This window comes from Nicotiana sylvestris, chromosome 1, assembly GCF_000393655.2.
Source record: "Nicotiana sylvestris chromosome 1, ASM39365v2, whole genome shotgun sequence".
Classification (NCBI taxonomy): Eukaryota; Viridiplantae; Streptophyta; class Magnoliopsida; order Solanales; family Solanaceae; genus Nicotiana; species Nicotiana sylvestris.
In genome coordinates, this window is record NC_091057.1 from 156331404 (window position 1) to 156346768 (window position 15365).

A 15365-nucleotide genomic window follows, 5' to 3' on the forward strand; every position below is an offset into this window, starting at 1 on the left:
GCTGAAGTTATGCAAAAAAGTGGGTATACTTGTAATTTTTTTTGCAAAGCGGTCACAAGTTAAAATGTGACACAAAAAACAGGTATAGATGCAAATACCCCCATTTTAGCCCTCTAGTAAAGCCTTGAGAAATTCCTTTTTTTAATACCCATATTCCCCTTTCATCCGGAGCTACTCTAAATTGGGCTCATCATGCTATACTTGTGCGAAATCAGTTTACCTTGTATGAATCTTTCAAAAATATGTAACTGTAAGGCTGCCAAACGGGCGGGCCGGGTCGGGTTGGGTCGGATCAGGTCGGGTCGAATATGAGTGGATAAAAAATGAATAATACAAAAATAGATAAATTATTTAGCCGATATTTATATTATTCATGGCTTCTTGAATATGATCACTTTTGGGAGAATTCTCAGTCTCCGAAACTTGAGAAACCCCTAATTTGAGACTTTATAAATGTAAAAGTTAAACGCATTAGTTATCCATTGATTATACATTTTCTAAGTGAAAAATATAATTCTTATCCATATTTTATCCGTTTTTAAAAAGTTCATTATCCAACCCATTTTTAATGGATAATATGGGTGGATAATTATTTTTTAAAACCATTTTGCCATCTCTACATGCAAGTTATTTTTACAGGATTTTCTGTCTGTTGTAACTTTAAATTATAAATTAGGTCAGTATATTTTGACAAATGCCTAAAAGAAAAAAAATGGTAATTATGCCGGAATAAAATTTTTAGCTAGCTGTATTACTCACATTAGGGGTGTCAATATTTCAGTTCAGCCGATTATATTGTAAAATTTGTACCATACTAATTTTTCGGTTATTCTCTTACAACTTGTTTGGATGGTTGTTACGCATCGTTTCATAATGTATCGTATCGTACTGTATTGTATTGTACTGTATCGTTTGATAAATACAATGTTTGGATAGATTGTGTCGTTTGTCATTGTTTCATGATATCACGCACCAACAATATGGAGAATAAACTTGCAATATTTTAAAGAAAAATTATGATACAAGGTAAAATTACTATATAAAAAAGTAGGGTAAATGATAAAATAAAATAATTTAATAATAATAAAGGGTGAGATTGAGAGAAAAGATAAGGTAACGACGCGACCACACCAAATCGGTCGTTACATAAAATGGCACATTTCGTCGTTATGTAACGATGGATTTAACGATACGATACAATAAAATTTAAGTAACAATCAAAACAAATATTGTATTTAAAGTAACAATACGGTACAGTACAATGGGTAACAACCATCCAAACAAGCTGTTATGTATAACCAAAATTAGACTTTCCGAAACCGTCTCAATCATGTCGATTTCTCTTTGGTATCGGTACACTTTGGTTAATTTTTGATATTTTTTTAAATGTCATGTAAAAGTTACTAGTAGAAGTAGAATGCACTAACATATGTACTTCTATATGACTTGACAAAACTCTCTAGATATTTTTACTACTTAAAGGGTGATTAATTAAGAAAACATGAAAAATGACCAAAATATAGATCCATCAACTATTCTACAACAGATAGCGTAAAAGAAACTAAGCAAAGATAAAGAAAATATAAATTAACACAAATAGAAAGATATTAACTATGTTAGGACTTACAACTAAAGTTTATAAAAGATAAAATTTTCAAAAGGATATTTCTAAATCATACGAAAGGAATCATATTCAATACATTATAGTTTGCTACTCATAATCGCTAGAATACCTTGTGTCTTGCTAGTGAATATGCTGGAAGCAATTTAGTTTCAATATGAGTAGCATAATAAGTTTGGGAATTAGGATTTTGAGTTTAATTACTTGTTAGGTTGTAACTATTTTTAATAATTCCAAGGCCGAAGGAAAAATTTAATGTTTTATTATTTTTAAAATTGGTATATAAATATATTTTTCATATGTAAATTTATTCGGTACGGTTCAGTATTTTTTCTATTTATTTTCATAAAATAAAAACCTACCATAATTATCGATACCGACTATAGATTTATATAAAAATCGACGATTTTATTAAAAAAATCCAAAAATCTGTTTGATACCGTGCGGTATGGTCAGTTTAATCGATTTTTAAATATCGATTGACACCCTGACTTACGATATATGCGTGTCCGTACTTTACAGCTCGCAGGTATGACTTAGGGAAAAAATTCCAAACTTAAAACGTAGACAAAAAGAATTGGATTTAATTTAATTTATTGGAAAACAACCTGACAGGTGGGTCCAATTGAATCCCTATGAAGGGTGAAATTCTTGGCTGACTTCCAAATATATACTCCATGTGAGTCAACAGATCAGCTTGCCTTTGACTTAATTAAATTAAAAGTATTTATTTATTTAGTAAAAGTAAGATTCAAGATGAAAAGATTGACTCATGCCCATGCGTGGAGCTAACGTCTCAAACATGGATTTTGCTTTGAAACTTACCTTTGTGTAAAGTATTTATAAGATTTTTCTCTTTCATTCTTTTGAACTTTTTATTTTCTAAGATTTGATTGATGCAAAAAGTTGAGTAATTATAAATATTTGGAGGTCAAAACTCAAACGGCCTTTTCAACTACAATATTTAGTTGGCTAATTAAAATATTATATTTTATGGTTATTCTTTTATATAGCTTCTGAATAATCAATTTTTTTTTTTAAAATTTTGCTAGTTGTTTACCATCAAAATCGGATAATAATTAAATTTATACGCGGTTTTAAGGATACGTGATCTAACTTAATACAAATTGAACAATCTTGATCTTGAAGGTTGGTCTCCCTCGAGTCAAAAGATGCCTTAATCGGTATCGTAATAGAATGATAAGATAATAAGAACTAGTAATAATACTATATTGCTTTGGGATGCATGTTACAATGTCTCTTACAAATAATCAGACCCCTTTATATAGTAGGGGAGTCTTATTTTAGATATAATCTGTAAAAGGTAAGAAATCTCATGATTTGCTAATTAATCGGTCTCTCATTGATACATGCCGAGATTTCCGAACGGTCGCAGATATTTCGACCTTCCGTTATTCGGTTCAATAATGTTTTCTCGAGCTTATTTAGAGTCGGGGTCGGTTTCGGAGTCACGGGCTCGATGATCTTGAAGATGTATGTTCTAACTTCGTAGCTTGGTTCGATGGAACCCGAGATCAATCTTCAACCTATCACGTTTCTGTCCCAATCTGTCATGTAATAGATAAGCCCGATTTCGACCGTATACACTAGTCAATAAATTTTGATATTATTTTGCATAATAATATTTTTAAATAAATTAAATTTTGTACCCGCACTTGATGATGTGACAGTTTTGCATGATCTTATAGAAGGCAAATAGACGTAGCCGTGTAGGCACACCCAACTTGATATACGTAAGATTTTAAAAGTATATATTTTTGCTAAATTCAAACTTATTATCACAAAAAAGAAATATTTTATATTTAATAACATAAAATTCTAAAGTCATCATTGTTTTTCTGGTGGAGGTAATAATTTCTTTTATATTTATTAAAATAAAATTCTGAATTCGCCTCTCCTTCTTTGATGGAGGTAGTACTAGCTTTTTATCAAATGAAGAGTGATGGGAAAACTAATGTAGCTACATGACTTTCAAGCATAGACATTTTTGTTTGACTCAAAAGATATCAAAACCTTTTTGAGCAAATCAATCAAAGAAAATGAAAGGGTAAATCCTAGTTAAAGATACTTAACTCTAGATCCGAGATGAATAGTATGAATAGAAAAACATAGCCGAGTATAAATATTGGCCGTGATTATGATCAGATTTAATAGCATAAAGAAAGATGCATTAAATAAGATTAAGTGACAATAAAATGTAAATAAAAAAAAAGATTCACCCAATCTTCAGTGAGACAAATCTTCTTTCATTTAATAAAGACGAATGATAGACAAACATGAGAACCTTAGGACCTTTTTTGGATCCGATGAAGGTCAGGGATCATAGATCCTCCAGAGAGGTGTATTTACATATTTTCTCCCAGAGGGAGAGGGAGAGAGAGAGAGCCCCCTTATTTATAAGGGGTATCCATAGAAAATCCTAAAAAAGTACAATTAAAGGGAATATCCAGTAGAATATTCCCTTTGAGGATTCCAAAGCAAACTAGCTATTTCATCGCTGTCCGTCCTCGGTCTTATTGATGACTGTCCGACCTCGGCCTGTCCGACCTCGGCTATTGACAACTGTCCGACCTCGGCCTTATTGACGACTATCCGACCACGGCATTATTGATGACTGTCCGACCTCGGCCTTATGTCTCCGCGTGCCGAATTTCTCTGATCTAATTTTGACCCATACAGTTAGTCTCTCCGCTTATTGAGGTCGTCTCTTGGTCGAGCTCGGTAAGCGGACTTCATTAATCGTAGTTCGAGAAATTCGGATGGGGAGGTCGACTAGTGTGAATCGCGGCTGAGGGCGCCGATCTTTAGGTCAAAGTGGTATCCCCGCGAGCTGAACTTTATCAGAGTTCGATCAGGGCCAATGACTCGAGTTATGAGTCCATCGAGAAGGCGGTAGAGTTAGGGAAGGACGTCAAGGACAGGATGGTGGCTTTGGTAGGGATGGCTGCATCGGAGGAGGTCATTCGCGTTCTCAGATCTGTACGGGCGACTAGGCCGAATGTGAATTCGGACGAGGTTTCCGAATGTAAATTCGGGCGAGGTCGTCGAATGTGAATTCGGGCAAGGTTGCCGAATGTGAATTCGGACGAGGTCGAAGGTTGATTCGGACGAGGCCGAAGGTTGATTCGGACGAGGCCGAAGGTTGATTCGGTCGAGGCCGAGTGTTGATTCGGACGAGGCCGAAGGTTGATTCGGATGCAACCAAATGTTGATTCGAACGAGGCCGAGTGTTGATTCGGACGAGGCTGAAGGTTGATTCGGTTGAGGCCGAAGGTTGATTCGGACGAGGCCGAATGTTGATTCGGAAAAGGCCGAATTCGTTTTGGCGATGGCCATTGACCGTAGGGGTCGTCTCTTCTTTTCCGGCGATGGCTCTTAGCCGTAGGGGTCGACCTCTTCTTTTTCGGCGATGGACCTTAGCCGTAGGGGTATTATTTCGAGCCGGTCGAAATGTTAACCCGTCATGGTACGAACAAGGTCGACCTCTTCTTTTTTGGCGATGACCCTTGGCCGTAGGGGTCGACCTTTTCTTTTTTGGCGATGACCCTTGGCCGTAGGGGTCGACCTCTTCTTTTTTGGCGATGACCCTTAGCCGTACGGGGTCGACCTCTTCTTTTTTGGCGGTGGCCCTTAGCCGTATTGGGTCGACCTCTTCTTTTTCGGCAGTGGCCCTTAGCCGTAGGGGTGTTATTTCGAGCTGGTCAAAATGTTAACCCGTCATGGTAAGAACGAGGTCAACCTCTTCTTTATTGGCGATGACCCTTAGCTGTAGGGGGTCAACCTCTTCTCTTTCGGCGATAGCCCTTAGCCGTAGGGGGTCGACCTCCTCCTTTTTTTTAGAGAGTTTCCGGCGTCTTCTGAGGGAGTCCCAGTTTCGCTTAGCTTCTGCGTTTTCTGAGTGAGTCCTAGTTTTCTTTTGTGTGTTTCCTGGGTGAGTCCTAGTTTGCTTAATTTTGCTTACATTGGAGAATATGAGGCGTTTCTTGTTCGCGCATCTGGGAGAATGCTCCAGCTTCTATCCCACTTAGAAAAATAGTTAGTTAAACCAGATAAAATCATTCGTTACCTCGATTTGATCTAGTGCAAAGAAATGCTAGGAGAGCAAGCGCAATTAGCAGGAAGCGGTGACGCTGAAGTAGAGTCGAACAACTCCCAAATTCATCACCTCGTGAATGTTCTCTTTTTAATGATGATGAAGTTGAAAATGCAGTCTGCGTCCATGACCTCATATGGGGTGAAGATATATTAACTTCAAGAACCATAGCTTATATACTGAATCTTTCGCAACCGGATACAATTCCGAATAGAAGTCAGTAAGGTAGCCAGACAACACAGTAAACAAAATGATAAACTGGCAAGCAGTAACTGGACTAAGATTATCCAATCTAATACACCTGGACTTGAGTTGTGTCCAAAGTACTGAACAACTTTGAGCTAATGTGGTCCCTTATGCGACTGGCACAGAGAACTACACAATCCAGCTAAGCATGATCTACTTCTGCCTGCAACCTATACTGGTCCTTGAAATGGGTGGATTCTTCCCTTTTAGAATATAAAAACCCGACTCCAGGAGGACTCAAACTTGAGATCCAAATTGTAGCAGGCATTAAGAAACTACTACGTAAGTCAAGTTTGCATATCATGATAGATTTCACATATGGATATGTTCCTGCGGGTGTTTCAATAACTAGATGAAATTTTACTTCAGTTTAATATTAAACGTGCAGTTATACCCATGGACCCTGCAGTTGAACCAAAAAGCATAAACTATTCCCTAGTCGTGTCATTCTTTGGCAGATATTTTCTTACCTAGGGGATTAATAAGTAACATTTATATGGAAAGGTTCTTTCAGAAAGTTGTGACATGTGATGCATGAAGATTTTATTGGTCATTAGCAAGCAAAAGCTGTGGTAAATGTATGTGCCGTAGAAGCTACACAAGAACTTGCTAGAATCGAATTTTAGATCTAGAGGAAACTAAAATTTTAACTAGAAAATCCCCACAGACGGCGTCAAATTGTTTGACTCAAAAGATATCGGAACCTTTTTGAACAAATCAATCAAAGAAAATGAAATGGTAAATCCCACTTAAAAATAATTAACTCTAGATCCGAGATGAATAGTATGAATAGAAAAACATAGCCGAGTATAAATATTGGCCGTGATTATGGCCAGATTTAATAGCATAAAGAAAGATGCATTAAATAATATTAAGTGACAATACAATGTAAATAAAGGAAAAGATTCACCCAATCTTTAGTGAGACGGATCTTCTTTCATTTAATAAAGACGAATGATAGACAAACATGAGAACCTTAAGACCTTTTTTTGATCCGATGAAGGTCAGGGATCATAGATCCTCTAGAGAGGTGTGTTTACATATTTTCTCCCCGGAGGGAGAGGGAGAGGGAGAGCGAGAGAGAGAGAGAGAGAGAGAGAGAGAGAGAGAGAGAGAGAGAGAGAGAGAGAGCCCTCCCCCTATTTATAACGGGTATCCATAGAAAATCCTAAAAAAATACAATTTGAGGATTCCAAAGCAAACTAGCTATTTCATCGATGTCCGACCTCGGTCTTATTGATAACTGTCTGCCTCGGCTATTGACGACTGTCCGACCTCGGCCTTATTGATGACTGTCCGACCTCGGCTTTATTGATGACTGTCCGACCTCGGCCTTATGTCTCTGCGTGCCAAATTTCTCTGATCTAATTTTGACCCATACAATTTTCAAAATGATATCTCTTAAAACAACAAAGAAAAAATATTCCAAGATATATATATATATATATATATATATATATATATATATATATATATATATATATATATATATGTTATTTGAAGCACGTGGATGTTTTAGGTTTGGCAGCCAAATTTCTGCGACATAAACTGACTTCTTTTAGCTAAAAATGTTAGAAATATGCTTTAGAAGCTGCTCACGGTAAAATTATTTTACTGTTTCAGTTTAAGAGTTATTTACTGCAGTAATTTAGTTTGAATTTGAAATAATTTTGAACTAGTCTTTAGGAGTGAACTAGTCTCTAGGAGTTAGTTATTTTCAGCAGCTTTTGTGTTGATTTTTAGGTCTTTTAAGTTAGTATTTTTCTTATAAATTGTAGTCCAAATGCAGTAAAATAACATAGAATTTTCAGCTTCAGTTCCTTTTACATCTATTCCAGTATACTCTTTTTATTTTCTTGTCAGCTTTCCCAGTTATTTCCCTTAATTTCTTTTATCAAGAACCAACAATTGGTATCAAGAGCCATCTTCTTAAGGGACCTAAGTAAAATCTTTTTCTTAAGTGAGATGGAGACTGAAATAAGTTTTTCTCAATTGGCTCCTCCAGTCTTTGATTGTGAAAATTAGCAACTGTGGGCAGTGAGAATGGAGACTTACTTGGAGGCTTTAGATCTTTGGGAGGCCGTGGAAGAGGATTATGATGTTCTTCCGCTGCCTAACAATCCCACCGTGACCCAGATCAAGAGTCACAAGGATAAGAAAATCAGAAAATCAAAGGCGAAAGCAACTTTGTTTGCTGGTTCGTCTGCAACATTTTTCACGAGAGTTATGGCTCTCAAATCAGCAAAAGAAATATGGGATTATCTAAAAGGAGAATATACAGGAGATGAAAAAATTCGAGGCATGAAGGTGCTGAATTTAATAAGGGAATTCGAGTTGCAGAAAATGAAAGAATCTGAGACCGTCAAAGAATACTCAGATCGATTGCTTGGCATTGTTAACAATGTAAGGTTGCTTGACACTAAATTTAAAGATTCAAGAATTGTTGAAAAAATTCTTGTTACGATGCCTGAAAAATATGAAGTATCCATAACTACCTTGGAAAATACAAATGATCTATCCAAGATTACCTTGACAGAATTGTTAAATACATTGCAGGCACAAGAGCAAAGGAGGCTTACGAGGCAAGATGGTATGGTTGAAGGAGCCTTGGCAGCCAACCACAAAACTCAAAGCAAGGATAATAATGTAAAGAAAAATTACCCACCTTACCAGCACTGTGGCAAAAAAGGTCATCCACCATTCAAATATTAGAAGAGGCCAGATGCAAAGTGCAAAATTTGCAACCAACTTGGTCATGAAGCTGTAATTTGCAAAGGAAAATATCAAAAGCATGAAGCAGATGCCCAAGTTTCCAATGAAGAAGAAGAAGAAGATCACTTGTTTGTGGCAACTATTCTTTCAACCAAAAAATCTGATTTTTGGTTGATTGACAGTGATTGTACAAATCACATGACATATGATAGAAATCTTTTCAAAGAGTTCACATCTATAGCAAATAAGAAAGTCAGAATTGGAAATGGTGATTATGTTTTTGCTAAAGGAAAAGGAGCTGTTGCAATCCCAACAAATTCAGGTACTAAGAAAATTTCAGATGTTCTTTATGTTCCTGATATTGATCGAAATTTATTAAGTGTTGGACAACTAATGTTAAAAGGATTTAAAGTATCCTTTGAAGATGAATATTGTTTCATTTATGATGCAACTGGACTTGAGATTTTAAGGTTAAAATGAGAGGTAAAAACTTCTCATTTGATCCAACCGAAGATGAAGAATGGAACCAAAAGAATCTACTAAGTGCAGGTAATTCTCCAACTGAGGACATATGTGAAAATGAGGTAAGGAAGAAGTTGTCAATATTTTAGAAAATGCAAATCTGGAAGAAAGTTGACAAGTCTCAAGGCAAGATACAAATGAAGCTGAAAAACGAGCCAACTTATTTCATTGACAATCATGAGATGCAACAAAATACAGAAGTGAACTCGATTCACTGCAAGTCCAAAGATCAGTTGGCAGATTTACGTACAAAGTCGCTTCTAGTTAAAGGTTTACAAGGCACAAATTCCGAATTTGCAGCTTCAAAAGCAAGGAGGATTGTTAGAAATATGCTTTAGAAGCTGCTCTCAGTAAAATTATTTTACTGTTTCTGCTTAAGTGTTATTTACTGCAGTAATTTAGTATGAATTTGAAATAATTTTGAACTAGTCTTTAGGAGTGAACTAGTCTCTAGGAGTTAGTTATTTTCAGCAGATTTTGTGCTGATTTTTAGGTCTTTTAAGTTACTATTCCTCTTATAAATTGTAGTCCAAATGCAGTAAAATAACATAGAATTTTCAGCGTCAGTTCCTTTTACATCTATTCCAATATACTTTTTTTATTTTCTTCTCATCTTCCTCAGTTATTTCCCTTAATTTCTTTTATCAAGAACCAACAAAAAAATCATATTAAGTGTGGCCATGAACTGAAGCTTAATTTTGAAAGTTAGAAAGACATAAATAATGATACCAACATTCCAATTGTCTTTGACAAAATAGCCATGACATACCTAATTAATCTTTGCTTATAGTAGGTACCTATAGGCATCGCATAAAGGTATGGATTTAGATGTGTGATTCGCGATTGTCCATGATATTAATGGTTTTCCATAATAATTAAAAAGACATTTAACAAAAACATTTTAATGAATGACCAAAGTCATTTTGAAAGATTGTCCATTTGCGCGTAAGACTCAAAATTCTTTCTTATACTTAGTTTACATATAGAGTAATTTTAGCTGTGTCTAGACACGTATCTTATTATTTGCACCTATTGCTACAAATTATAGTAATTGACTTAAAATATAGTACAATCAGACCTCTTTATAACAATACTTCACTATAAAAGTTAAGTTTTTTCCGGACCTAATTCTCATGTTATGTTATAATATATGTTCTCTATAACAACACTTCACTATAACATCCAAACATATTCGAAACAAATAAGGCTGAGGTTTGACTGTATAGAGTAGTGTGTATTCTCGGCCGTCTCTGTCTTCACGTACATAGAGGAAAAACGGGGTTGAAGTCTTGATCAAAGGTAGACTAATAGTATGAACATAGTTGGAGTTGAAATCAAAGGCTGGACTCACAACGTCATCTGGCCAGCAAGCATGCAAACATTATTGCCTAAGCTCCACGTAAATGGCTTGTATTCACTTTTGTGACGAAGAAAGTCAAAATTCTATCCATTTTACACGCAATTACAAAAAATTCTCAAACATTTGTGGAAAGAATTAAGAAACAAACAATTTTAATCTCTTGATTATTAGGTTTTTGAAGTCCTTCTCTACCAACTACTAAACTAAAATCTTTGTCAGTCTGGACGCAATCTTACCTTGGATTGTGAAATCATTTCAAATCTCCAACTTTTTTCGTCATTGATATTATTAACAATTAATTAGTTAATTAATCTGCGGCATTGAGCTTAATCTGCCCAAAGACCAAAGTTTGGATGTGAAAATGCTTTATGCTTATTGTAGAAATGGTAGCGTTAGCGTTTCGTTTGATCCGTTGAATTATTAATTGTATTACTTTAATTTTATTTTCAGCGATCATCATTCGTAATCTAATAAGAATAATGGTTAATTTCAGAGATTCCACTCAGGTTGACAAGAAATTTAGGTACAAAAGAAAAGTAAGAGTACCTAAGAGCTTGATTACGGAGTCAAAAAATTTAATTATTTTTTCCCTAAATTGATTGTGTTGATTCTATATAATATTGACATAATTGATTACGGGTAATTGGAAAAAAAATTAGAGGACAAACAAATTAAATATAAAAAAGAAAAAAAATTATGTGTCAAGGTATGAATTTTGATTCATCAGTAGGCAAGAGAAAGTAATTCCAAGTGGGATTCTAAGAAATGAACAAAACTAGTGATCTTCTCTGAATAACATATCATATGAAAGTCAAAGAATGATGAAGTTTCATTAATCGTATATTCATATAGTTAACCGACCGAACGTCCAAAACTAATCTTGCATTGTCATATTTTCCATGTTTGGATCTAGACATTTAATGTAAAAACATTGAGTATGCCTCTTTCTCTCAAGTTTAATTTGATCTACAAGGGATTGACCATTTGGCCTAGTTTCTACATATTTGTAACTTTGCATCTAATTTAATATATTATTAGAAAAATTAAATTCTATATACTGACGGTATAAATTTATACCATCAATTATTAAGTTATAAAGTAATTACTAGTAAATCTATTTCATAAACGTTGCTTGATAATGTGGTAAATATGATAACTTACTATAAGAGGTTAAACTAAATCGAGAACATAAGCAAATAATATTATATATATATATATATATATTTACCCTTAAAAATGAATAACAATTGAATTTGTACACAGTTTTAAGGATACGTGATTTAATTCAATACGAGTAATTAATGACGATAGATAAGCAAATAAAAAATAGAGTAAATAGCCAAACCAATAGCAGGACTGAGTCTAGGCTTGGTTAAAAGCTTAATAAGAAACTTGCCTTCGGTCCCGAGCTTGGCACTTATGAATAACTTATGAACAAAAACAAGAACTTTGAAATAACTTTTAGAAACAGAGAGAATAGAAGTATATTGCCTCGGTCTCTGTGTTACAATGTGTCTGATGAGTAATCAACTTCCCCTTTATATTGTAGGGGAGTTTTACTCTAAGTACAATTCTAAAAAAGGTAAAAATCTTTCTTCTCGCTAATCACTGATCTACCGCTGATAAGGGTCGAGATTCACACCGTGATATCTGGTTAGGAACAGATATCACGGCCCTTTGTTAATCGTGTGCGGTCGTTTGACAATTCCTTCTGAGGTCTCGTTATTCGAATCTCCGAGGGCAGATGTTTTGTTCGAGCTTTGATACGGGCGGCTCCCGACTTCGATCTCGACTGCACACAGTTATGTCCTCTCTTCGTTCGCCCCACTGGAAAATCGGGGTGCTCTTTACCTCTAGTTTTACCCGTATACATATAGTCCCCTCGTTTCTCGGAGGGTAGATTTACCGAAACGATGAGAAACGACAAATGTTTCCCGTTTCCTTCTTTCGTACGTTATAACAAAAAATGACGAAGAAGCCGAAACGTCCCACTAGTCGTGTCACTCTGACTTCGAGCACGTGTCAACCATCGCTTGGTTACCTTTGAATGTGAAGCATCACAAACTTTTTTCTATATAAGGTTTCACCCCTTATTCGTTTTTCACTTTTCGACCAAGCTTCTACCCTCGAACTCTCAAGCTATCATCAGCCTTCTTCAAGCTTTTATATCTTCTCCCTTATCCTTTAAGATTTCACAGTAATTTCCAGGTTTTCACCCAGATTTTATCCAAATTATTATACTCAACTCTTTATCTTTCGAAATCCTCTCTTGAGTTTTCAAACTTCTCCAAATAACAATGGCTAAAATATCTAAATCTATTCCTCAACAAATTGCCGCTTCATCTTCTCAACCGACCGCTGGTACTGAGGCGGTTGCTCCTAAAGTAGTTGCCCTCAAAACGTCTTCTCCTAAGGTAGCTGCCGATGCACAGACCCTCGAGCCTCCCTTGAAAATGTTTATTCCTGGGGGTTGCTCAATTGCAGACGATTTTAAGGTCGGGAAACCCTCATGCAAACAATACTGGGGTAAAGAAGCATCAAGGTACATTTGCTCCGTAATCGAAGACGTCCTTCCGGTGGTTCGAAAGGACTGCAACTGGGAAGGCAATGATGTAGTATTCCCCAAGATTGAGGACGCCATCACTACCCACATCGAGAGGTACCTAATTGTTTATACTTACCCTTTCACACTGAGCTCGGTGGACATGGTTGTCCTGATTTTTTGCAAGAGCTACAAGGTGTGCCTCAAGCAAATCTATCCATCTTTATGGATGATCGTGATCCTCTTTCGTTACTTCGTGAACAAGACCGAATCCCGTCGGTTCACCATCAATCATATGCTCTGTTTATACAGTACCTAATCTTCCGAGGGGGACTAATAAAACTTACACGCCGGGGCAACAAGGCTCCATTTTCGAGCATTGATGAAGACTCAGATCGGGGCTGGTAGGGACGCTTCTTTCGGGTGAAGACCGAAGACTTGATTCCCCCGAGTCCATGCCATTCCCTGAGAAGTGGAATGCATCTCGTAAGTACAGCCTCTCCTTAAATGTCAATTTTTTACTTATTTACTTTCTTCTCATTCATATTTGTGGTTGTACAACTGTCGCCCAATTTCCGAATGCGGTCCCTCGGCTAAAGGAATGGATCGAGGGCATCTGTACTCAAATTCCGTACTCCGAGCGCACTTGGCACGGACTCTCGAATGGCCAATAGGAGGCCCATTCTCATGGTAAGGCCCCTTTCAGAATAGTTAATACCATGCTTCTATCTCTCACCATATTGATTTTCTTTTTCTTCTGTTGTTGCAGGTTTGCCTAAGACCACCGAACTTAAGCCTTCAGAAAGGGATGGGGATGTGTTCTTGCCCGTTAATTCCTTCGTTGTGGGGAAGCTCGGGGCTACCATAGAGGAAAAGAAGAAAATGAAGAGAAAACCTTCGGGCTCTCCGAGTTCCAAAGTGAAGAAACCAAAGAAAAAGGTGGCTCGTAAGTCAAAGAAGAGATCCAGTCCTCGAGCACTGGACTCAGATTTGCTTTTTCGTCGTAGGGATGAGCCCAAAGATGATGATATTTTCGTATCCCACCGGCCGACCCCTCCAGAGGAGCAGGTAACAACCGAGGGGGAGATTCGGGAGGCCGATCTCCCTTAGATTTAGGGGATCGATGTGGAGACTAGGGTTGAGACCCATCGGGATGCCGACTCCACTTCGAAGGAAGCGCCCGGTATAATAGAGATTTTAGGGATGCCCTACTACACTGAGTCCATTTTCGAGGAGGCCCAAGCAGGAAATGGGAGGTTCAATGAAGGGGTTCACGGGCGAGGACGATCCCTTTCGTTCCTTTTTCGATGGTGTAGACTCGTCCTCTTTGGAAGATTTTTTGGGCTGGGCGACCTGGAAGTTCCGAGGAAGGACCCATCTTAGGAAGCTGGCTAATCGAGTTCGAGCCCGAAGTTGATCAATTAGTTCCCTGCCCCGAGTGTAGACCCTGGTCGCAAGAGATCCATTATTTTTACTATTCTGGAGGATGCTCGGGTTCGGTCCGCCCCTGTAGGAATAGTCAGCTATCTTTGATGCCTGGTGACCGAGGAGGACCAACCAAAAATGAATGAGGTGAACGTGTCGTGCCTCTTCAATTAGGCGCAATAGGACGGGTAAGGCATCATTATATTTTTTTATTTTTAAACTTTACTTAAGTTTTGATATTTCCTCACATCCTTCATTGTTTTGCAGGCCTTGGTACTTCACCACGAGAGTTTCCTCCGTTACCAGGTCGAAGTAGACAAGCTCGAGCTCGAGATCAAGGAGCTAGCCTAAAAAAGGGATATGTACAAGCTCCTTAGTGAGCAACAAGAAGGAACTCATTAAGGACCTTTAGGCCGAGATGGATAGGGATCAGAAAGAGGCATTGGTCCTAAGGGGGGAGCACACCAACTTGGTCAAAAAGGTAAAGGTCTTCGAAGTTACGAGGAACTAGTCGTAGTGGCTAACGACCAAACCTCGTAGGTCCAACAAAAGATTGATCAGATTGGCCAGCTTCGAAAGGAGATGGATGAGATCCAAGTCATAGCCAATGGGTGGAAGAATAAGATGGATCTGTTGGCCTCAGATAAGGAAACCGCCCAGGCAAAGCTTTCTTTAGTGGAAACTCAGTTTCGGGTGGCAAAAGAAAAGGCTGATGAACAGGCTCAGCTAAATGAAGATCTCACAGCATAGTTGAGCTCAGCCGCCGCAGAACGGGAGGCCCTTGAAAAGAGATCAAAGAAATGAGGTCCCAGTTGGAGACAAC